Source organism: Tamandua tetradactyla, chromosome 18 (assembly GCF_023851605.1).
Source record: "Tamandua tetradactyla isolate mTamTet1 chromosome 18, mTamTet1.pri, whole genome shotgun sequence".
NCBI classification, from domain to species: domain Eukaryota; kingdom Metazoa; phylum Chordata; class Mammalia; order Pilosa; family Myrmecophagidae; genus Tamandua; species Tamandua tetradactyla.
This window is the reverse complement of record NC_135344.1, coordinates 42578782-42605086: the sequence shown is the minus strand read 5'-3', so window position 1 is coordinate 42605086 and position 26305 is coordinate 42578782. Positions and strand designations below refer to the sequence as shown.

Genomic DNA, 26305 nt, shown 5'->3' with positions numbered 1-26305 from the left:
AAATGTCAGTTGTGATGATAAAAAAGTATTTAAGCCCTCTAGCCTCCCATATTCTGGGGCAGCTAGAAGGAAAAGTATGAGAGGAGTGTATGGTAGCCCATGACAAACTCTGGGATCTATCCTGTAGCCATTTTTGAAGAATGCTTTGAAAAATTGTTTTTTATTTCTTTGCTTTGTATATATGTTATACTATACAATAAAAAAGTTTAAAAATAATAATAATTGCATCTGAAAGGGATTTATTTTTTTATATTAGAGAAAGTTTTATTTTGGGTAACTTTTATAGTATCAGGAAGGTTCTCTTCTACTCCCATTACAAATTACAAATTGCGTTGGAATTTATCATATATATATTTTCTGTATCTATTGATATGATCATAGTTTATTATCCTTCCTCTGTGATTATATTATATTTACATAACTAATATCTCCTATTTTATATGTAGTTATAATGTACCATTATTAAATATTTTGTGGAGCTTGGTTATTTAACTTTTTAGTTAGAAATTTTACGTCTATATTCATAAGTGAAATAATACAATACTATTTTCTTAGACTGTTCTTAGCTGTTTTTTTCTCTCTACCAATGTTAAACAAGACTCAGAAAAAAAGTTGCAGAATTTACCTCTTTTTTCCCTTCTCTTGAACAGTGTAAAAAATAGGAACTATCTATTCCCAAAGGTTTGGTAAAACTCATCATCGTTTCTAGCACCTTTTGGATAGGGGAGGTTTTCTTAACCACTTTCATTTCTTTAATGATCAATTGCCTACTTAAATGTTGCAATTGTTCAGAAACTGATTAATTTCTTCCAGAATTTTATATTCATAGGGATATAACCATTCTCTAAAGAACAACTCATCCTCTTGCCCTCTTCAAAACAATTTCTCAGTTTACTCTAGCCAACACAGATTTTTCTCTTCCCTCTGCCCCCTCAAATTCAGGCAATATGATAGAGACTGTGCAGCATAATCTGTCACCGTACTATATGCTAAATACGATTTTTTTAAAAAATTGATTCATGGGCATAAGTTTGCATCTACCTCAGACAGATTCTGGAAAACTGTGTGACATTTTCTACCTTGAATCCATGACTTCTAGGACCTCCATATAGAAGAACTACCTTACTTATTGATACGTACTTACCTGAATGATTCTCTACGTAACTTCTCATATTTTCATCATCTCCTATGATCAACTTTTTTCTTCTGTTTGAAATCTCTCAGCAGAGGTTATACATGTCTCACACATAGGCTTCAAGTTTCATCATTTCTGTTGTTCTGACAGACTTTAAACTGCCTCTCTGTGTCTGAGATTTTTTTGCTTACTTGTTTGTTTTCCCCCTAGGACTCTCTGAAAGGCTTCTCCATATCAGGTCAGAAGTGTTCAGGAATCAATATCCTCCCCCAAAATGTCTTCAACCAATGGCTCTTTGGAGCCATTTTGGATAGAACAATACCAAAGAATGTTTCCTTGCAGATTTAAACTCTATCACCTCCTAGGCTTACTGGTTTCTTTCATCTTTACCACTTCCCCACTCTGGCACCTCCCAACTAAATTCTGTGCACTTGAATCCTCTTCCCAGTTTTCACTTCTGGGGCAACTAACCTAAGACAATGGTCATCCTCCCATATCTGAAGCATCCAAGTCCAGCAGATCCTTAACAATTGAAAGAAATGTGCATGCTTCCCTTCTGCCTCCCAAGGCTAATATAAATCACACGTGAAGTATGATTTAGGTATGATTTTTATGCAGCTTTTGCTGCATAATTTATTTCATAACAATACTGCTTTGAATTTCTATAGTGATATATGATTTGACAGAACACTTTGAGCAATACAATCTATTAGCTCATGTCATTTGCCTCTTTTTTTTTTTTTTTAATGTATATATGTCTATTTACCCAATGATGTGTTGAGGTCTTAGATGGTAAGTACATTAGATGGTCAGTACTTAGGTGGTAAGTGCTGTGCTATGAACTTGACTGCTGACCACTGAACGTGTGATGAATCAAATCAAACTAAACTGTATTAAATGTATACCAACAATTAAATAACATAATTTGAGTTTAAAATTCCTATAAGAAAGTCACATGCCATAATTCTTTTTAACTACAAAAGTATATTTTGACTCTGCCTATATGTTTTTGCTTGACCAGATGTATATTTCTGGGTTTTGCATATATTTTTATAGACAGAAAAAAACAGCAATCTCAAAAATAAAACAGTGTTTCTCAACCATAGCTTTGTTTTGATAGCTAAAATAGTTATTTATCTCTTCAGCTCATTTGATATTTTAGTTTCATAAATGTTTTCTTTCTGCCAAAAGTTCTACCTCCCTCAGGCCCAAATACAAACTCCTTATCTTTACTCCTAAGCCAGACAGCCAACTGCAGTTTGTGTTGGAAAAGAAGGAGTTTGACAATTTAGAGAATAATTGCTAAGAGGGAGATAATGGAAGCAGCATAGAATTTGAAGTTTGGCAAAAAACTGAGGTTTTAATGGCCAAAGTGGGAAAGAATACCCGATTATTTTACATGTGTCACTGCCTTTCTTGTCAACAGATGAGAAACCTAAAACAGCTGTATCTTAGTAGTGGCTATGCATTTGGAGTTACTCATGGAGCACAGTGAGTGGAGGGAAGTAGGAACCTAAAAGGTCACACCATATGAGTCGGTTTAGCAAGTATGGATTATACATTTTAACTGCAAATGACTCCTATATAAAGAAAGAAGGAAAGTGGGATACAATTAGTGTAATAAATTATTTTTGCAGGTAAAATGTTGTAATCATTAAGTCTGGATAAGAACCACATCTCTCTGTAAATTGATCTTTTCTCATTAAGTAGACCTGATGTGTAATGTTGCAGGGTTGAATCATGCACAAGGATAGCGTTGATGCTACTAAAATACCACTCAACATGGGGTAAAATAGCAATGCATTTATATATTAAAGACCTAGAAGCAAGAGACTCTGAATCCAATTTCCAATAACCAGTCCCCTGAGATATCCAATTCTGCTGTTGAGCTAGTTAAAAAAAAAAAGTGAAGGATGTCAACAGCAGTAATATTGAAATGCATTAACTGTAAAATTGTGCTGGTGCACATAATGACAGTCATAGGACTAATAACACTTTGCAATTAAATAGCACTTATCTTCGCAGGAGTTCAAAGTGCTTCCCAATACAATATTGAACAACCTTATGATGCAAAGAGGAAAAATGCTTCCACAAAACTCATAGAGGGAAAAAAAGCATTTTATGCCAATGGGATATGGCTTTTTATCAGAAATGACAAGAAGTGGCCCATCTAGTAATGATTTTGCTTCTGAGAGAGACATTAGGGGACACAGTATAATGAAGTGTGGTTGTCCTTTGTTATCTTAGATTCAAAGCTTCAAGAAATCTGGTGCTGGTTCTGCACTAAATTCTTCAAGAAAGCAAGCCTGCTTTTCTAACTGCTTTTGTCTATTCATCTTTAAATTGAAGATAACACACATCACTTATGCATGTACTTACCATATTCAAGTGAAGCTTTGTACTGGATTATTACTGTTCTTTTAGGATACTCATGTACATAAGATTTATACTATTTATAAGGTATTCAGTTTTACAAAACAATGTTGTCATTCAATTAGTGCTCTTGTCAAAACACTACAAATTTCTCCTTGCCAACGTCACTGGCATGTTTCATCAAATACTATTAAAAACTGAAAGCACTTTGAAAATAAACAGCATTAGATAAATGAGTTACTGCTATTAACCTAAATTTTTGTATCACCCATTATGGATCCAGCATCCATGGATTTCTTGAATAGATGGGATACAAAGGACAGATCACTTGTGCTGAAAAAGGAAAAACATTTCCAAATCCAGTTCACAGAGTCTTCTATGAACTGTCCCTTCCCCAGAAATTCCTATTTCACTCAAATATGAGTTATTTGTGGAAGAATGTCTCCTATCCCACTGCATCTTATAATTTCTACTTTACAAGTCGCACAAAACTGAAACTTCGTATTCATTGATGGAGACGAAGATAGGTCATTTCTGCTGGAAGATAATTTGCCTCATCAGTGTTGTGATTGGTACTCCTAACTTAAATCCCGCATGAATAATCCTGGGTTCTATTCTGGCTTTATATGATAAAGTAGGTAATATGCCTAATTATGTGATCCTGGGAAGTCTCTAAACATTTGTGCTAACTTGGCGTCCTCTTCCAAAGACAGAAGTTATAATCACATAAAGGACCGTGATGATAGTCAAATTTAAAAAGTGTGAAAATATTTGACCAAAATAAAGTGTTATGGAAAAGTAAATAACTGTTCTTTTGATTTTCAGATTGTTTGCTAACCAACATTTGTATTGGTTAACCAAACACTGGGTCATTTAATTATATCTCTACTACAGATCTGGCTGGGGAAAAATTCAAAAACAATACCAGGAAACATGCTAGGATGGTACATAGTGTCTTAAATCACCATTGTTTTGGGAAACTGGTTAGATCTAAATAAAGCAAATATTTCCAACCTGTAAAGCTCTTTGTAATCCATACGGAATTGGTGGTCTAAGTTACTATTTTCATAATGGTTTTACACAAGTTTATGCTTCTGATTAATGACCCATATGGACTTTCTTGATAGGAAAATGACCACCCACAGGAAAACATGCCTACTAAATTTATTTTATTGGATGTTTGATTAACATTGGGTTATCATTAGCATGTTTGGGTTCTATGAATTTGAGCACCTTCGACCCACTGTTTATCTGTGTGCCTACAAACAGATCCCTCTCAAGCTCATGGATGAGCTATCTGATGTTCAGTTCCCATCCTTCTGTCTTCAGAAACTGTTCCTGGACAGGATATTCTATATGAAAAGAACATCTCTGTTGATTCTTTTCCTTGGATGAAGAGAGTTAAAAAAAAAATGATTGTCATGGTAACTTGAAACGACTCAACAAGGTAACTTTGGGTTACTTCACTTTAGTAGACTTTAAAAGCTTTAAAAATGCTCTTAAAGTTATATGGATTTTTTTCCCTTTTATAGTCATCAAAATTATATTTTAAAACTCTACAGTTCAAGGGAAAAAGCAATTATCAAAATGCAATAAACTTCTAAATAAAGTACAAATTGCTTCTGTGGCCTTAACTGTTAAAATAGAGATTCTGGTAATGTGTTTCGTGAGTCAGTCAGTGGGATTCTTCCTTGACACTCTGACACCTGAAGAGGGGAAGTCACCACGAAACTTTAAGAATATGCTCCAAGAACAGCCAAAGTTGAGCAAATTGTGAGGAGTTAACATTTAGCATGTTTTTTGTTTGTTTGTTTTTGTTTGGTCCTTTTTTTTGACAACTTTCTCTTAGTAAAGTTCTTCCTGACACCAAGCCTAGCTCATACTCTCTGAGAGCAGGAAGTGACTAGGGAAAGCAGCTGACCTCAAGGTGTGAGTTGAGAATCCTAGTGTCTTGCACGTGGTAGAAACATAATAACTATTTGTTGGGTGATCACTTCTTTTAACTTAACTCAATTTTTATTCTGCACTATGTTATAGAGTATTCAGTATACTAGAACCTAGAATTGGAAATTTAGAAGGGATTTTAGCAGGTGTCTAACCTAACCTCAGACAAAGGGATGCAACTGAGTCTAGTGGCTGTAGCTTAAGCTGCCTAAAATAAGAAAAAGAAATCCTTATGCTGTAATTATTAATTGGTTTATTAATTTCCCAATATGAAAATGCCCTTGGAAGAGTAATACCAACATACCACCAACAACCAAAACAAAATAAAGCAAAAAAGGATTGGTTAAGAACAATAGGAAATGAAATCTTAAAAAACAGATGATCGTACACGTGTTTGTCCTGGATATGACAAGAAGGAAAAGAGGTAGATCTATAGGTGATGGTGAGTGGTAATTTACAAGAATTTGACAGGCATCAAAGACAATTTTCAGTTCTTGCAATTTTGTAAAGACTTTGTACTCAGTTATATACCTCTATAAATATTTCCAAGTTTCTAGAGCTTATTTCTTGGTTCAAGAATCCAATTAAATACCCATTAAATACACACGTACATACACATGGGTAGGGAACGTGCCTATACTCAAGGTTTTAGAATTTTATGTGGCAGATATATGAAATACTTAGAAATGGATCCTTCCTCTTCTTAGACACCCTTTTAGTCTGCTAATTGCTTTACCATTCTTACCATTCTGTAGGCTCCAGCTTTTCATATTTTTTCTTGACTCTTTCTTATACAATTCTTTCCTATCACCCACCCCCATTTCTTTATCCTAGACCTGTTTCTCTTCTCACCCCCATACTTCTCCCTTATGGGGACTCCATCTTTTTAGCACATTATAACTGCTCCAAATCAGTTCCTGTCCCTTGATTATCCATAGCAGATTAGCTCTCTACTTTCAACTCAACTCAACCTTATATTTATGAAAATTTAATAATATACTAGGTGAACTGAAGCAGTCAATCTACCCTAGGTCTCATTCCTTGGGCACACAAAAGTGCTGTGAATAGCTTTGACATTTCACTTTCTCCTTTCTCCTTCCCCTACAAGAAATACTTGCCATCTGACCCAACCCAAAAACACAGGGCCCTTCTGTCACCAGAAGGAGAGCAGCACCAATGACTACCACACTTAGTAGCAATTATAAAAGTGAGCAATGATTCACACATAATTCCATGAACTTCAGATACTGTAACACACCACCTCTCTATATGATAAAAAAGAAGACCTCTGTTAAACCTCAAACTTTCTATATTAAACTTGGGCAAATCCTAAAGCTAGAGGTTCCCAGCCTTTGATTATGCATAAGAATCAGCTGAGAAGCTTTCAAAAGTGCAAGTTCTGGGCCACCTCCTGAAAGTGTGATTCAATAGGGAAAAGCAAAGGTTTTTGAAAAGCCACCTTAATCTGAAGTTGGCTTTGGGATATACTGATTTAATCAAACTGTTCTATTTTTTTCTAACCTATAAAAATGAGATCAGAGTTACTGAACCAAGCATGATCAAACCTGAGGTCCTTATGAAAAATATAGTTTTTCTGATCCTTTTCCTACAAAATCAGACTCAGTATGTCTTATATCTTTGATACTTAAAGTGAGATGAATGCACCAGCAACCTGACCTGCACTCAAAAGGTGAAAAACAACCTCCAGTTCAGGAGGGCTCAGGAAACTATTTGTATAAGTATGGCAATTGATTTTATCAGAAGTTTAAGAATACCAACTAAATGATTTTTATTCTTTTTTCAATTCCTAAATTATGTAATCAGGTGCTTTTCTTCCTATTAAATTGCAAGCTTCTTAAAGACAGTGACTATATCTAGCATATCTTTGAGTTCCTACTTACACAAAAAAGTGTATCGCACATGGTCTATGTTGAATAACTGCTCATTAATGGGAATAGAGACAGAGTAGGTGAAGTGATAGGCAGGATTTTTTTTCACCATAAAATAAAATTTGAAAATATAAATAATAATATAAGGCAAAAATGGGAAGGCAAGGGTGGTTTACCAGTTACAGGACATAGTAAATCCCATTTGGAAAAAGATTTGTGTTTTTATCCCCTTTTGTTTCTTCCCACAGCATCAGACAATGAGAATTGTCTGAACTGATCTTGATTGAAAGAGATAAGGAAAAAATGAAAAGAATCCATCAAGCCATGGGGTTTCATGTATTGGGGGTATTTTGCACTATTTCGGATGGTTGCTTTTAACAGATGAATTGATATTCATACTTAAACTTCTGTCAGATAGTGAAGGAGATTTGAAAGCTAAATATTTGTTTACATCAGAAGATTAACTAGGCACAGCATTAGAATATTCAATGGGGTCCCACAATAAGCTGTCAAAGAGAACTTCAGAAACACTCAATGATTTAAAAAAAGGATAAATATATAGCCTTTCTTCTGATGTGATGCCTCTTGCAACTTCAATTTTAAATATGTGTGACTAAACCTTTCTGTTTTATCCTACTCTTCAAACATCCAGAAGGGAAGCTCTTCCACAAGGGTTTGGGAGACTGGAAAACTTGAGAATGCAAATGAGGTGGGATCATTGGTGGCTGGAAGGGGAATGAAGGGTACCAGCCTAGGAGCAGCCTTTCTTTCAGGAGAAAATATCCATGGTACTTTATAGTACTAATACGTGGAGTTCAGTGTCAAAATTTTATTCATTTTCAAGTAGCCAAATGAAAATTAAAAAGCAGAAATCTGATACTAAATCTGGATATGACAAATACGGATATAAAAAAAGTATCCAGATATTTGGAATTACTTGGGGGGAGGATAGAAAAGTTAGAAGCTTGAAGGGCTTTATTACATTCTTGTTTAGATGTTTGATGTGGAGTAGAGAATCAAAGGACTGCAGAAGTAGCTAAAGATAAAAGGGTTAAAAAATATTCCAACACGTGTTGGTCCAGTGTCATTATTTTCAGGGCCAATTTTAACTTTCTGAAGTGAGCAATTTGAGGAGCCATTTAAGTGCAAAAATGATATTTTTCCCCTTCACAAAGTCTCTAAGCTGCAAAATTGAACATTTCTATGAAAATCACATTTTTCAGCCTAGTGATGCAATTGTGAAGGACAGGGCAATTGAGTGCACTGGGAAAAGTTAATGTGTTCTACTGACATGGCACTCAGAGGCCAACTAGAGCAAACTCTTTCTTTTCCCCCAAACTCAGCACCTTCTTTCTATATACTTAGGGAAATCTGCTACTATGAGGAGATTTGAAGATGCAGGAGTGACTATACATATCCTAATATGCTCTCCTTTGCATTTCATTAAGGAATGCCTTCCCTCTGATCTCACCTTGTCAAAAGTCCACAACACACAGAAGTTAGCAGCTCTGAACACTGGGTGGGACAGCAGAAGAGAACGTTTTATAACAATACTTTGAGTCACTTAGTTTGACATAGTGTAGTCTTTCCAATTTCTCATTTAATGTTTACCTTTTCCTTTCTTCACTTTTGATACTGAAACAAGTGCACAATACTACTGCCCATTATTTCTGTCATCTCCATTCAAAGTAGGGCCAGCCATTTTAATGTCACAACTCATGGCAGAAAATGTTAATGCATTCAGCAAACATTTGTTGTACAACTACTAAGTACATGACACCATATGGAGAAACAGGACACAGAGTTTGCTTTCTAGGAGTTCCTCTTCTACTAATACTTATAAGTATTTATTGTACGTTACATAAAATTTGACTTTAGTCACGTACTATATTGTCATGTTGTTTAACAGTTAAGTGAAAAGTTGATTCTATTATCCTAACTAAACAATACATTTCATAAAGGTACATGTAATGTGTGGTACTTTTTCTTCTAATTTTCCATAAGGTCATGCATATGAGGTAAGATTAAAAAAATTTTCCACTGTGTTCTGCTCAATTACTCCACTATATTTTTATACCTTTAAATTGGATTTAGAAAACTAAAGTGGAGTCTATATTTTCTCTTTTATAATGTGTTCTAGTTTGCTAGCTGCTAGAATGCAATATACCAGAAACAGAATGGCTTTTAAAAAGCGGAATTTAATAAGTTGCTAGTTTACAGTTCTAAGGTCGAAAAAATGTCTCAATTAAAACAAGTCTACAGAAATGTCCAATCTAAGGCATCCAGGGAAAGACACCTTGGTTTAAGAAGGCCAATGAAGTTCAGGGTTTCTCTCTTAAGTGGAAGGGTACATGGTGAGCACAGTCAGAGTTTCTCTCTCATCTGGAAAGGCACATGGTGAACACAGTCAGGGTTCCTCTCTTATCTGGAAGGACACATGGCAAGCACAGCGTCATCTGCTAGCTTTCTCTCCTGGCTTCTGGTTTCATGAAGCTCCCTGGGAGGCGTTTTTCTTTTTCATCTCCAAAGGTCGCTGGCTCGTGGACTTGCTGCTTTGTGGTGCGGCAGTATTCTCTGTTCTCTCTGAATCTTCTTTCTCCAAAATGTTTCCTCCTTAATAGGACTCCAGAAATTTATCAAGACCCACCCAAATGGGTGGAGACATGTCATCACCTAATCCAGCTGAACAACCACTCTTGATTTAATCACATCTCCAGGGAGATGATCTGATTATAGTTTCAAACATACAGTATTGAAAAGGAATTATTCTGCCTTTACAAAATGGGATTTAGATTAAAACATGGCTTTTCTAGGGGACATACATCTTTTCAAACCAGCACATAATGGTAGAACAAGTTTAATAAATTAAAAATGTCAATTAAAGCTAGTTTGCTTATTCTTCTTTATATTAGAAATTCTCAATTAAAATGAGGCTTTTAAATGAGGCTTCAACATGGAGAGAAAAGTAAATGTAAAATATCACTAGGCATTTTTCTATGTAACTTTATTGATATATTTGTGCACCATACAATCCATTTAAAGTATACAACCAATGGTTCACAGTATCAAGACAAAATTGTGCATTCATCACCATGATCATTCTTACCACATTTGCATTACTACAAAAAAATAAAAAGAAAAAAAAAATCCTATTCCCTTATTCCTCCCTCTTATTGACCACTAGTATTCCACTCTATCAAATTTTAAGACTTACAATAGAGGTAGGTTAATAAAGACAGTGGTGTATTGTATTAATATATATACATGCATATTCACTGATACATATACTAATATATACTAATGATATATATATATATATATTAGTATATACATATCAGTGGAACAGAATAAAACATCCAGATGCAGCTCCATACAAGCATGGGCAATTGAGGTTTTTTTTTTATTTTGCATTATAGTTACACAATCATTATCAAAGATCATGATAATCTTTGGTACAGATTATACTGGATTACAGTTTAATATCTTCAGATATTTCCTTCTGGCTATTCTAAAACACTAGACATTAGAAAGAAATATTTATATAACGAGTCAGTAGTCACAGTCATTTGCCAAATCCTGATTTCTCAATTAGACTTCCTTTCTTTCATTTGATCTTTCTCTCAATTTTCAGGGATATCTGGATAATGACCACATTAAATTCTTCATGCTGGAAAGGGGTGCTGCCTTTATGGGGGAGGAATGAAATTGGTTGATGTTCTTGGAGAGACTGGTACCTCTGCATTTTTAGGATCTACCTAGAAACCTTAAGTTTCTGAAAAAATAAACTTTTATAGAAACTTAGATAGACCCCAGGGCACTGTCTAAGTTTTCAGGAATTCTGTTTGGCATACTGTGGTAGTTTGCAATATCTGGCTAAAGCTTGCATAAGAGTAACCTAGAGAATGGCCTCTAGATTCTATTTGAAATCTCCTAGCCACTGAAACTATTTTGCTTCATGTCTTTTTCCCTTTTGGTCAAGAAGGCATTCTAAATGCAATGATGCCAGGACCAGGCTTATCCCTGGAAGTTATATCGCATTACTGCCAGGGAGACTTACACCTCTAGAAGTTATGTTCCACATAGGAGGGAGGATAGTGAGTTTATTTGCACAGCTGGCTTATAGAGAGAGGCCACATCTGAGCAACAAAAGAGGCTCTCCAACCAGGTATTTTACAGCAAGTGAAAATATTAAATTATAATGGAAAAAAAATACTAGGATAACTGGTGAAAATTTTATTGAAAATGTCATGAAATAAACTCTGATTTTGAAAAAAGGAAATTTCTAGAAAGAATTGTTTAAATGTGGCATATGGAAAAAAAATGGATAATTTAGAGCTTGATTTTGATGTCTCAATGCTTTATGTGGGGAAAGAAAAGCCCTTTAGAGAGTTGGCTTCTGAGCTTCACCCTCAAACAACTTACATTCGAAATTTCTGGCCTCAGCTCACAGAAGTAATGAGTCAAGAAACATTTTCTCCACCACGAGGAGGTATAGATTAAGTTAAACCTATTTAAATTTGCAACTGAGGGATGCTAATGGCCCTGAGCATAACCAAACTAATCAATATCTCCAGTGTGGAAAGAATGTGTAGTAGAGGGCTAATTATAGCCTATGATCAATTCTCTACTTAATTTATAGTAACAGAATTTTAGCCAGTGACATGTCCACCTAACTAAAAATTATATTCTCCACTCTCTGTTGCTCCCAGTTATGACCATGTGGCAAAGCACTGATCAGGATGAGGTAACTGACGTGCGTCAGTGTCAGAAGAAAAATTCTTAAAGAATTCATGTGCACTCTCTTGATTCCTTTTCCCATTACCTGCTCAAAAATGTTGAGAACTGGTGAACTACCAAACAGGGCAGAAGTGTTGAGAATGGCAACACCTCCATCATCCCTAGCCTTCTGGACTATAACTTGAATGTTTCATGATAGAGAAATAAGCTTCTATCCTCTTAAACTATTATCATTTTCCTCCCCTCCCCTCCCCTTCCCCTCACCCCTTAACTTTCCCTCCTCTCTCTTCTCCTCTCTTTTTCCCTCTTTTCTTTTTTTTTTCCTTCCTCACAAAACTAAGCCAGTATTTAATATAGCATAATTTGCTTGTTTTGATTTTATCAGTCAACATAATACAACACATATTTTAAGTTTGTTAATAAGAGTATATGCTACTATTAAGCTTAAATGAAAAACACATAGTGAATAAACTATGTGATTGTATTTGGAAGTAAATAAATGGGAGCAAAATAGAAAGATCAGAGAAGAAAAAATCTCTTCCATCATGATGAAGACTAAGATGTGAGTTGATCCCCATACTTTAAAAAATACTGTTTTAAATCACAATAAGAATTTTGAACTTCATTCTAAAAGCAATGAAGAGGGTGATGTGATGGTGGCTCAGTGGCAGAGTTCTTGCCTGCCATGTTGGAGACACAGGCTTGATTCATGGTGCCTGCCCATGCAAAAAAATAAAATAAAAAGTAAAAGCAATGGAGATTCACTGAAGGTTTTAACTGGGGTGGGGGGTGGAAGGTGGGGGATTTGGTAGAACTATATTTCTCTTTGAAAACAATCTATCTGCACTGTGGATGCAGTCTTGGATGGAGCCACAAGCAGATTAAGGGAGACCAACATCTGACATTGTGACAATAGATGATGGTGGTCTGTAATAGGAGGAAAGCACTGAAGATTCAAGTTAATAAATTAGATGAAAGACAATTCTGAAGAGTATTACATTGCTGATTTATGTGTCAAAAACTTCCATAAATGACTTCTCTGTATCTTTTGGGTAGATACAAACATTCATTTGTGCATGCACTCATTAATTCATTCATATAGTCAGTCTTCCTTTTAACAAATAGCTCATGCTTTCAGAGAACTCAGAGTTAACGAGTGTAAATAAACACACATATATTTACTTGAATATGAAGCATGATATATAGTAGAAAAGGGACTTGTACTTATTGAAATGAGAGCACAAAGGGAAAAGGCTACTCTTAAAAACATGGGCAAAAGTGAGGTGGTTTCTTTCTTTGCAATCTTTCCATATCTGGTCTCATATATCAAGAGAGTATTATGCAACACCTGAATTTTAGAAGCATGATAGGAAGAGGGTCTAGCATAGGAACCATGCACTTTGAATAGGGAAATAAAGGAAGAACAAGGAGTATATGATATCACAGTTTCAAAGCGATGAACTCAAAAATAAGAAGTACTATGCAAGTGCTTGTTAAAAATTATGACATATGTTCATCAGAGAAAATTGAGAAGATTCTATTCTCCCTTGAACATGTGACTAGTTCTAAATTAAAATAAACATCTAAGCTTTTAAACCAAACCATGGCACATGTCTTAGTGGCCTTTCTTTTGCTTTTTTCATTTCTGTTCCTTTCCTGCCGTGTCCCTCACCAGTCTCACTTATAACCTCTTGACTCTGATTCAGTTTTCAGCTTTATTGACTCTGTAGACTTGATAATTTTTTTTCTTGGATTTGAGCCATGGCTGGTTCCCAAGCAGACATTCCACTCATCTGCCAACTCTTCCATTTCTAACCCCTGAAGCTATCACTTTATTCTGCCATGTACCAGTATCTTCAACAATACCATGAGATGGCCTGTACTAAGGGGAGATGGAACAGAAAGAAACAGGGTCCTCTGTGTCACACAGGAGAGCACAGTATATACTCACAGAATCTTGATGGTTCCACAGAAGTAAGGGAAGTGATTGAAGTGTGTAAAGGGGAAGCAATGTCAATGAGTGAAGATCAGTAATAAATTCAAGAATCAGGTCATTACCTCCCAACAGTATCATGAAATAGGGAATGAGACAATTCTGAAAGTTCTGAGTCTCTTAATTTCTAGAATTCTGCCTCCCTCACACACTCTTATTTCCCTTGTTCTAGTCTTTCCTACTCAATATAACTCCCCAAGGCAGGTAATTCTCGTCCCTTTTAGATGATCCTTCTAAAATTATTGATTCTGGTCTTACTATTTGGAACTTGGGGAGAATGCTCTCTGCCCTCCTCTCCTGCTAACAAGATCTTAAGCTTCCAACCCCAGATCAGTCTTTACCCTTCATGAAACCTCCTACATTCTTTTCCAGCCTTCATTGATCTCCCCTTTCTCAGAATAACTGCATTACCTTCAGCATGACACAGTATTAAAGCAACTGATTTTGTGTTAGTTCAAAATTTCTATTAATTTATTTCTTTCATGGGCAGGCATCAGGAATCAAACCCGGGTCTCTGGCATGGCAGGCAAAAACTCTGCCTGCTGAGCCACTGTGGCCCACCCTCTATTAATTTTTAATGTTTGAACTGGATCTAAAGGCTAACAGTCCTGTCTTCCCCTGAAGTGTCCAGGAAACTGTGGAACACATGATAAACTCCCAATAAGTAATTGTTGGGATGAATTTTATTAGATCCAAAATAAGATTTAGATTTTACTCCCCTCATAATTTTGACATTCACTTCATCAACCTCGACAAAAAGGCTTGAAATGAAGGCCAATTTATTTGGGATGGGGGCTATAGCCTATCAGAGCAGAGTTGCCCCCTGAACTTCTCCCTGCCTATCTCACTCCTCATGTGTAGTTGACTACGTATGGCTTTATCCCCTTGTGTGCATTTCCTTTTTCTCCCCTATCTGTGTGTTTCTGCGTTGGCCCTCAACAGGTAGCCTCACTTCTCTCACCTCCTGTTGCTTTATAGATTGTTGATTCATTTTCTTGAAAAGCACTGACACTTTTCCTTTCATTGTTTATCAATATTATTGTTACAAATAATGTTATTTGACTTATTCTTAAGGAGATTTCATGTTCTAGAATCATTACACGAGAGTTTCCGTCTGTATTTTCCTCTTGCCAGAATAATCCATATGCCTTCCTTTCTGAAAATTCCCAGTAGGAATGTTGGAAACCTTACAAACTTTGATTGAGCTGCCTCAGGTCAAATTGAACATCTGGGAAAGAACTTCTGCATCAGCTGCAGTTGTGCATCCTTAAATACCCTAGTGGCCAAGTTCTAGGAGTGGAATTGGTTTGGGGTTACATTTTGTGCAAAATGTAAGGATATGTTTAAACATTTCATTATATGGTCCAATTAGACTGTCTGTATGGGCATATAACAAAGTAAAAAATTGGCAATTCTCTGGATCATTTGATCGAAGTCAACAGCCAAAGGCCAAAGGCAATCCTTTACAAAGGATTTTGTAAAGGAGAATGGGGGTGAGGCAAAATAATATGAATTCAGTAATTATTTTCTTTGCATGTTTTATTTCGTTTTTTCAAAACAGAATTTTATATCTTATCAGGTGTAATAAGGCTTAGTGATCTCTACCACCATGCTGTGGGTTTCAAAAACAGAAAATGCATATCATAAATGCCACTCTTATTATTTCAGCTTCTCTTCTATCATCCTGGGCATTCTTACCCAGTGTGAGAAAAAAAGTAGCCATAGACATATGAAGACTAAACTCGGTTTCATCCAAATTTCATCCAATATAAATGGATGTTTTCAGTCTCATAAAAGATTCTCTTGATTGAATTCATCAGTCATTATACCAAAGAAAAAAAAATGAGATGAATTATGATATAGCTAAGTGTCTATGGCATCATCATGAGCACTGTTTAAAGACAATCCTCGAAAGCCACCCATTCAGAGTCCTTCTTTCTCATCCTTTGACCTCCACCTCTCCATTCCTTTATCTGCTCAATAAGTCTTATTATGCTTTCCTTCCTGCCCAGAAAAACTGGTCTGTATTTAGCCTCAGAATTCTTAGGAGAACTGCTGAAATGTATAGAAAAAGAAATAATGTGGATCCCCAGAAAGTTGAACTAATTACACAACCTATCTCAAGGTTTCTCCTATTGAGACACTGAGGTTAAGAGGTAGCCACTAATGACCAATTTAGATATCTAGAATTGAAGACCCTGTTTAAATATGACACACTTGTTCTTCTTGACAATCCATTTAGATTTTTCCTTTTTTTTTGGTTGGGGGATGGGGCCAATGTGTATATGGAAGTATACCGCTCTTGCCCTAAATTAACAATACAATTGTAAATCTCTCTGCTATATAGGCATCGCCTATGTGTCAGAAGAATTGATTTACGATGAACCAAGTAAAATGCAATATTCACAGCTCAAGGGAAGAAAGATATGATTATCATTTCCAAAGATTTGAAAGGATTAAAGACTAGTGATGGGTGAATCTCAGAAGGCCAGAGTTGGATGTTTACCCAGAAAATTTTGGAATCACATTTTAGAGTCTGCAGAATTAGGTAGAAATCTATTGAGGGTGTGCTTATACTATTTTCTCTACTGTTCGCTTCCAGCCAGCCTGGAAGCCCCTGCTTTAAGGTCTTGGCACTGAAACATTAAAAACAGTTCCTCCCAGGGAGAAGACTGAGGAGCATGATAATTACGAGTGGAGGTGGCCCGCAGCAAAACTGTGAAATAGGTGAAGTTTTCTTTGGCAAATTTCCACCTTTATTTCTCGGCTATTTTAAAATCCACCAAGTTATTTGCTAGTAAAGGGGCTTGCATTAATATACCTTCTAAATGCATTTGCATTTTAATGGGAGACTCTGGGAGATAACGGGTAAAGGAATCAAAGAAACACATTTTGAATGGTATATAATATTAGGTAGCAGGAAGTATTGGAACTGTTTTTTTTTTTTTTTTCAGAGGAGACTTTTCTAATGCTCTCCTTCACTCCCTTGCTCTCTTCCTTCTTTTGTATATTTCTGGACCAAGATTTCTCTCCAGCCGCACCTCAGCCATACTGAAATTTCTCAATTCCCTAAAACTGACAACCTCTTGTCACTAACCATTTCTCATGCTCAGCCATCCACCTGCAATACTCTTTTTTCTCAGAGAGTTCAGGTGAAAGGACAACTCCTGTCGGAAGGCATTCTGGACCCCCCCGAGCCTAGAGGACTATTACAGTGGGATCCACAGATACCTTTCTCCCTCCAGTCCCACTTGAGGAACTGCAAATGTGTTTTAGCAACCTGTTAACTTCTCTTTATTAGTTCTTATGCTCCCTGAAAGCAATAATAATACCATGTACCCCCATTTTAACTATTAAATTTTCAGTGCCCTACACTGTATTTTGTATAAAATAGGTTACTAAGTAAGAATTTGCTGAATATATGAAAAAAATAGCTGCCTGTCCTACTTCTGCTCAATACTTCTCTAACTACTAGCCCTTAATGTATTCTGAAGACACATTCATGATTTGAGACAAGGTAAGTTGAGCTGAAATATCATCTCCATTGCTCCTAAATAGCAAACTTTCTAAGCAACAAAGCTGGGTGAAAGCAGAGAAAGAAGGAAATGACAAATCTGCATATTTTTAAATATCTTACACATGAACATCTTAGACTATAAAATAGTGCTTTCACTGAAGTGGTAGGTAAGTCATTGACAATTATAAACTAAACTGGCCAAGATACTGAGGAAAATTATGCAGAAAATACTTTGTGATAGGAGATCCAGGGTTCAGTGCCCATCTCTAGGAATTGAATTCCTTTTCCAACTCTTAGAAATGGTCCCTATGCCTCATCTTTGCTTTATTTGCTTACAGTTATCAGACACCAATATTTTCAAGCCCATGCCAGTCAACCACAAACTTTTTTATTGTAGTATTTGACTCTCCCAACATTTCTTGAAGTTTTATTGTAAAAATATTAATACATCACTATAAAAAGGCATAGCAAAGTGGTATACTATAAATACAAGAGTAATTTAAAAAATAAAAGAGATTGTAATGTGTCATCCAAGGGACCTTCTCCTATGAGGCCACTGCCATAACATAACTTCTAAATAGTTCACTTAAGCACTTTATTTAATAGATCTGAGATCAGTTCCCTCATTATAAAATCATATTAATGTCTATTTCTCAGTTATTGTGAGATAATGACTATAAAGGGTTTTGCATTTGTAAAAACATTTTAGTTTTGTTGTACTAGTGATTATACATACACTTACATATAATTCTTTCTCATGATTTCATAAATTTTTTTACACCAATAGAGTGACTTTTAAGCTGCTATTCTGAGGGAAGAATTTGTTGTATGTACAGAGACATTTGGAGAAATCTGTGAGACATAAAAAACAACTTCATTCACTTCAAAAATGTATAAAACACCTATTCAGTTACAGCTGCTATATTGCATGCTTCCAGGAAAGCAACACCTGCCTTTAAGGAACATGGGTGTTCATGGGAGAGAGACAAATAGTTCCTGCATGCGTAAAAAGATAATAATAATAAACAGTCCAAGGCACTAATACTGCCGAAAGCCAATGGAAGTCACTGTGCATAAAACTTTCTTCACATTCTCTAGACTGAGAGGAAGAACAAGAACAATGAGCGCACAGGCTGTTGTTGCACAATTATTTGATTAACTATTTGAGGTGTTCTGTGTAGTGTCTAAGGAAGGATGAGGGAAGCACCAGAGATTTCCTATTTTCTATGAATAGCCGAAGAAAAAAGTACTCTTGAAAACCATGCTTGCCCTCTAAGGGAGAGGCATGATGACTCTCAAAGACATGAGTTCTTTATTTAAATAAATCCTTGACAGATTTGAAGATGAAGGGAAAACCCAAGGCACAGTCTGACTTTGGGAATTCAGGTTTCGACCACAAGATTTAATGTCTTTTCTATTATCACTCTGTGATATAACCACTTCATAGAAATATCCCAAAGTTTCAGTAAAATCTGTGGCACACTGCCACTTATCAGTGGTTATTTGGAGAAATGTTTGTATATAGTGTGGAGTAAGACTATAAGAAGAGGGGGACAAGATGAAGGAGGTAAGATACAGAGCTAAAACAGACAGCAGTAGAAAAATCTCAAAGTCTCTGAACAAATGGAAGCATCGGAGCTGAATTTGAGGAAGAAATTGAGCAAAAGTTGTATAAGTGATTTCTTTGGAAGGGGCAGGAAGACCAAGTCGCAAATGTCCAGATGAATCAGTGGTAACTGAATATAAGATATCAGATATAAGATAGTGGCAGTGAGTATGGAGATAAATAAATGAGGAGAGTGATGTACAGGAGGAAGCATCAGTAGCATATGGTGTAAGAATGGATGCAAAGGACTCTAAGAAGACTAACAAATTTACAGACTGAGAAACAAAACAAATTATTTCAATACCAAGATAAGTTTGAGGAATATCCCAATGAAGTATTAAGTGAATTTGGAAAATAAAAATTAAAGAATGCACTATATATGATTATAATTTTGCTTTACTTTGCTTTTCTCGATGACAGTCTTCTTTCAAAGGAGTGCTAATTCTTCTTTGCTCAGAGGTCAGATTTTATCACCATTTGCTCTGGCATTTACTCTTCATGCACTACTTCATGCACTTATAGGATTAATTTGATACATTTGCTTTGGCATTTACTCTTCATGCAACTTACAGGATTAATTTGATACATAAAGCAAGCTTCTCCTCATTATCCCTTATCTAAATTCTCTAAAATGCAAGCAACCCTACTATAATTTCACTTGATGTACAAAATTACTCTGGATGATTCATCTGGACAAATGTCTGACCTTTACTCAAAATCATTAAGTGGATCATTACAGCACACTAGTAGTATTACTACTGATTCTACTGCTGTTACTACTGCTATTACTACTATTAATAGAATTACTATTATTCTAATGAAAGAAGTGGAAGAGAATTCTATCTAGATAGAATTCATTCTAGATAGGCAGCTCACCTACAAATTTCAGTATCAAATGGTAGCCAGAAGACAACAGAAAAACATTCAATATTCTGAGAGAAAATAAATGCAACTTAGAAATAAATGCAACTTAGAAAACAAATTCAACTTAGAAATATATACACACAAAAACTACCTGTCTAGAATGATAGTGAAATAAAGACACCTTAAGATAAACACAAATGTGCCACAAACTGTCCTCCACCATGGCTACTGTGTTCCAGTGGCCATGTTCCTTGAAGATGATTGCATAATGATACAGCTTTCACAACGTGACTGTGTGATTGTGAAAAATCTTGTGTCTGATGCCCTTCTTATCTATGGTATGGACAGACGAGTAAAATATATGGTTTAAAAATAAGTAAATAATGGGGGGGGGAGATAAATAGGTATCATCAAACTCGAAAAAAATTGTTAGCATACAGACCTTTTATTTTTCTTACCACAATACAACTGAAGAGGGAATATCAAAACTGTAGATAAAAAAACATTTTAAATGCTTTAAAACCAAAAGTTTAAATTTAATATATAACTTGTGGATCCAGTTAAAATAATACTGTGAGAGACATCTACAGCCTAAAACTCTTATATTAGAGCTAAACAGAAATTGAAAATAAATGAGATGAAATTCAAGTCAAGACTTGAAACAGCAACAATGCACAAGGACAGTAGTAGGAAAGAAATAATTAAAATAAGGAAAAATCTAATAAAATAGAAAACAAGAATTGGAAATAGAGGTTTAGGAAAGCCATAATTTAATTGTTACAAAACTACATAAAAATAGTTGATGAAATTAATGAAGCCAAACAGAAAAGACCAAAATAATATTATACAGGAAAACAGGCCAGAGTGACAAGTAAAACAAAGATATAAAAAGAGAGTAATTAGCAAATTATATGCCACAAAACTTGAAAACTGAGGCAAATAAATATATATTTATTATATTTTTAGAAAAATATAATTTACCTGAATGGAATCAAGAGGAAATAAAAACCCTAAAATGTCCTATGTCTGTTAAATAAATTGAACCAGTAATTTAAAATTAGTCCCAAAATGAAACATTAGTACCAGACAGTTCTACAACAGAAATCCAATAAATTTCAAGAAAAAAATATCATTTCATTATGCAAAAAATATTGTCATAAAATTCAACAATATTTTATAAATGCAATTCTTACATAAATGGGAATAGGAGGAACTCTTACTATCATAATTGAGGTCATTTACATCTAAAGCAATTGTTCAAATATTTGGCACACATGATTAATTAGGTTTAAGAAATTCCTTTTCCTTTTAGTAGTCACAAAAGAATACAATACATAGATAGGTTTGAAATATGAAAACTTTGATTAACATATACACACAAGAACAAACAGAAAACTGAAATAAATCATTACCCAAACTACAAAAATAATAAAAGGATAGTAAAAACCTCTCTCTCAATAAAATACCAGGCCTGGAATTTTTTCAGCAAACCTTCAAGACCTTCAACAAGATTGGTCTGTCTTATACAACACTTGTATGCTTGCCATGTGATGTACACAAGAAAAGCCAGGCTCAATAGTCACCTCAATCCTGCTCTCAGATATAATGCCAAATGACGGAACTCTGCATAGTTAGTTTCCCAGCAAAAGCAGCTGGGTTATCTATCAGTTTTACTAGTGTTTAATCATATTTGCCTTTCTCTTTTTCCTCCTTTCACTTTTAGCTAATAGAAGTCCAGCCTGGAAGACTTTATTATTTTTTTCCACAATTCTCAGGGTTTCATCATTTCTATCTTCTTATAATCTGGTGGCATCCACACTTCCTAGAAGACATAATATCTCCACAGTGTGGTTCAAGTCCTTTCACCAAGTTGGGCACTGATTATTTTTAAGTTGGCAGATGAAGCTAGAAGCTGTATCCATTGTTTGGGAAAATCAATTTTCTTTATCCTCATATTATTCATTTTAAACCTACCCTCAAATTTCATCTTACATGTCATGTCTTCTCAAGCTTAGCACAAAGCTTCCTTGAATATAAAATTACTAGTCTGCAAAATACACTATAGACTCTGAAAACCTTATCTATTCAATTTCCCATCACTGCACTTAAATCTATTAAATATCCAATAAAAAGAACACTCTTTTCCTTGTGTTGTTTTTATTAGCTTTCACATTTATGAATTTGATATCTTCTCTTCTTAATAAATTTCTGAATGCACTGTCCATCCATCCCCCTGCACAAACACACCTCTGATGATAGTATAGTAGATCTTTACTGTGTCAATATAGCTGAAATGGAACTTCATTTCCCAGATTCATCTTCCCTGCCTTGTTTCAAAATTGCATGGGTCACAAGCAACATTTTAACATTTGGAAGGTAACAAGTGAAGCACAGACTCCTCTCTTTTGAAATTTGAAAGGTTAAGTTCAGTGGCACCAGTAAGAGTCACAGTTCATGAACCCTGTCCCTATTGGATGGCGGGCTCATCTTGTTGAGAGGGAGAGGGGTGGTAATTGGGCCTGCAGCTCCTTTGGTTCTCATGGGGTCCTACTTTAGCTTCTCCAACTCCTGTACCAAGTGTGTACTGTGTTCCCCAATGAAGGATACCAGCGTTTCTGGGTGGTTATTCACAGCACTGAAATTGGAGTCTTGAAAGCGGTAAGAAATAAACTTGGATTCTAGTACATTCTCATGATTTCCAGTTTGTCCTTTCTTCCCCTATTTCATTATCTGTCGCTCTTTCCTGATTGCCTATCCTGCTTATTTGAGACCTTAGTACCTTGCCTAGGCTCATGTAAATATTAACAATTGCAAGGACAAATCTCTATTAAACTATTTTATATAATTTATTATATTTATTTACTTAGTGGTTCTAATTTTCTAATCAAACCCTGGTTGATACAAGTGAGGAATATTTTATATATGTTATAAATTCATAAGTGGCTTAAAACCTCATTCCTCATCCCCAGTAAAACCCTAGTCTCAAGGATCCTCTGATGCTACGCCCACAAATACAACCACTGTGCTCATTTTTAAAAAATCATTTCTCTTGTCCAAGAAATAAGACTTACTCTCCTATTACATTTTGGTTTGTAGGTGGCTTCAATTACTATGAATGGTTAATATACATCCCAATAAGATTAAGTTTGCTTAGACAGAAAAGGGAAATGGTAATATATGTTTTATATCACAAAGCTGGTAAGAGGTTAATCAAGACAGTATACATTTATCACATCCAAATAAATGATGTAATGTAAAATAATATGTAAACTTAAAAATTATACATTTTCTTTTCTGAAATTTAAGAGTTTCTTGACTTTTCAATCACTAGGCTAAGCATCAGGGATTTATGAGAAATTTTTCCAAATCTAAGGTTTGTTGAACTTGGGAAGAAAAGAAAAAGTTTGCTCATTGTTACTGATTCATTTCATCACATTTAGAAGTTGAATGTAGTTGATTTGAAATTGGCTTCTAATTGCTGGGCAGGGGTGAGGGTTGAGGGGTTGGGGGCAGGCTTGGGCCTTCATGGGAAAGCTAAAATGAACCCTAGAAAAATATACCCTACCACCCAGATAAATAGAGTCAAATCAGATGTACCTGGGTCAGGAGATACTAACATGTTGCCTGCCTCCAAGTGGTCTGACTACTGCTTGAACTGAGCTGATTTGTAACTGCAACTAAAAGCCCCTTGATGCAAGAGGGAGAAAAGGTATTGGGAGTGTGTTGATCAGATTGTACACCTTGATATACTTTGGTTTGTAACTTTCCTCTTCCAATTGTTTTCACCTTGGCTTGGACTTATAAAGCCAGCCTGTTGATAATTTAACATGCATACCCAGTTCATTTTATACCGAAGGACCTTAACATAACAGAATTAAAATATAGCTACATCTGGACCAAAATAGCTCATTTTCTTTATTGGTTCTAGGCACATTAGAGTAATTAGAATAAGAGATGAATCCTCTTACCTACTTTTTTTTTTCCCTCAATGATTTTTTTAACTGAGATATAATCATCTAAAGTATACAATCAGTGTATCATCATAAAGCTGTACATTCAGCAATACAATAGCTTTTTGAACATTTTTATTATTCCCAAAACAATAAAAATAAGAATAAAAATAAAAGTGAAAAAAGAACACCCAAAACATAACCTCCATACCCTCTATCGCCTATTGCTGTTTGTCTTTTTTTTTTTCCTTACTCAGCTGTCCATATACTGGATGAAGGGTGTGTCAGTCACAAGGTGTTACACTCACACATTTATACCTTAAAAGCTCTATAGCTATTCAACCATCTTCAAGAATCAAGGCTATTGAATTACTGTTCAACAGCTTCAAGAATTATCCTCGAGCCTCTACAATACACCAAAAATGAAAAAGGGATAGCTATACACTGCATAAGATAACCTCCAGAATGACCTCTCAACTCTATTTGAAGTATCTCAGCCACTGAAACTTTATTTTGTTTCCTTTATCTTCCCCATTTTTGGTCAACAAGGCTTTCTCTTCCCCATGATGGCAGAGCCCAGCTCATCCTCAGGAGTCATGTCCCATGCTGCCAGGTAATTTATACCTGAGGGTCATGTCCTGCTAGGGGGAAGGGCAGTGAGTTGTTTTACCTGCTGAGTTGGCTTCGAGAGAGAGGCCACATCTAAGCAACAAAAGAGGTTCTCTTGGGGTAACCCTTAGGCATAATTTTAAGTGGGCTTAGCTTCTCCTTTCAGGAATAAGTTTCATAAGAATAATTCCCAATACCAAGCACCTGCCCCATCAAATTGGCAGTCCCTAATGCTTGCAAGAATATCAGGAATTCCCCAAGTGGGGAAGTTAAATATTTCCACCTGTTTCCCCAGTCCCTCAAGGGGACTTTGCAAATACTTTTTTTATCTTCTGCCCAGCTTACTCTGGGATGTATCAGGGCATCACACCAATCTGTACAAACCAACAAGATCTTACTCCCTATTCATGGTTCCACGTAATTATGGTGTTCAAATAAGCTGACCCTACAGGTAAATTATGTTTCAGTATGCTACTGAAAACATAAATTTTGCCCCAAAGAAACATCTCTTCCTTTGGTCTCACACAGAAGTTAAAGTTTTAAAGCACAGTCAATATCATCCTTAACCCTTTAGTCTGATTTACCTTAATCCTACACAGTCTCATTCATATCTCTAATTAAAGTCTGAACACATTTTCAGTGTTTTTGATAGTTGCTGTATGGGATAATGCCGACTTTTCTAGCAACAGAACTCTAGCACTGTGTCTCAGGTATCACACAAATACCCAAAGTTCCATAAAATGACCAGACTATACACAAAGAGCTCAGCATTTCAGAATTTAGAAGGAACAGTTACAACTCTGCAACAGATGTGACTGCTTATAAATGCTTATAATCTATCACCTACACTTTGATTTTGGAATTATGTGTCATTGGCAAAGATCTCCTCACAAATTCAAATCTTTAGCTATTTTCACTTTTGTTATTTACATAAGAAAGAATAACTAAGATTCCTTTCCAGGAATCAGAATGCATGTGAATTTCCTTAATAAATATAATATTCTGATTTAATGTTATAAGAAACTTTGGAAAATTAAATACATATACCAGCCTAATATCACCCCAACCCTTTTTATTTACTATATCATTTGACAAATATTAATGTATACTCAAGATGTAGCCAGAATAATTTTTTGTGCTTAGGATAAAGAGAATAAAATCATTTTCTTAAAGCTCTCACATCTGGTGTAGATAAAAATACAAATAAAATACATTTTTAATAGTGTGTACCACATTGTGTTGCAATAGAGATAAAGCTAGGCTTCAGGGTTACTAAAGGATAGAGGAAGTTAGGCTCTCTCTCTCTCTCTCTCTCTCTCTCTCTCTCTCTCTCCCTCCCCCCGTGTGTGTGTGTGTGTGTGTGTGTGTGTGTGTGTGTGTGTGAGAGAGAGAGAGAGAGAGAGAGAAAGAGACAGAGAAAGAGACAGAGAAAGAGACAGAGAGACAGAGAGAGAGAGACGGAGATTTCCAAGAGGTGGTAACTTCAGTGGTGCACTGAAGAATAAACAGAATTTGCTGTCATATTCCTGACAGCAAACATCATACAAAGGTCCTTTTTCCAAACCTGGACCAGACAGACAATGTTCAAAACAAGTAACACCAACATGACAATACCACCAGGCAATTTCTCTAGACTGTCCATCTCATCTTCTACTTTGTCTCTGCCAAGAAGGATGGAGCAATCAAGT

General features: G+C 35.5%; 2 long non-coding RNA genes across 6 annotated transcripts in view; one reads left to right on the top strand and one right to left on the bottom strand.

Annotated features, from left to right (window-relative positions):
* The window catches only part of LOC143662626 (uncharacterized), a 413209-nt gene that overhangs the window by 364796 nt on the left and 22108 nt on the right, over positions 1 to 26305 (bottom strand). The window lies entirely within an intron of this gene.
* Positions 22624 to 26305, top strand: part of LOC143662628 (uncharacterized) — an 85352-nt gene continuing 81670 nt past the window's right edge. Inside the window, exon 1 of the long non-coding RNA XR_013165493.1 lies at positions 22624 to 22716. This is a non-coding gene — a long non-coding RNA (uncharacterized LOC143662628). The remainder of the gene's footprint in view (positions 22717 to 26305) is intronic.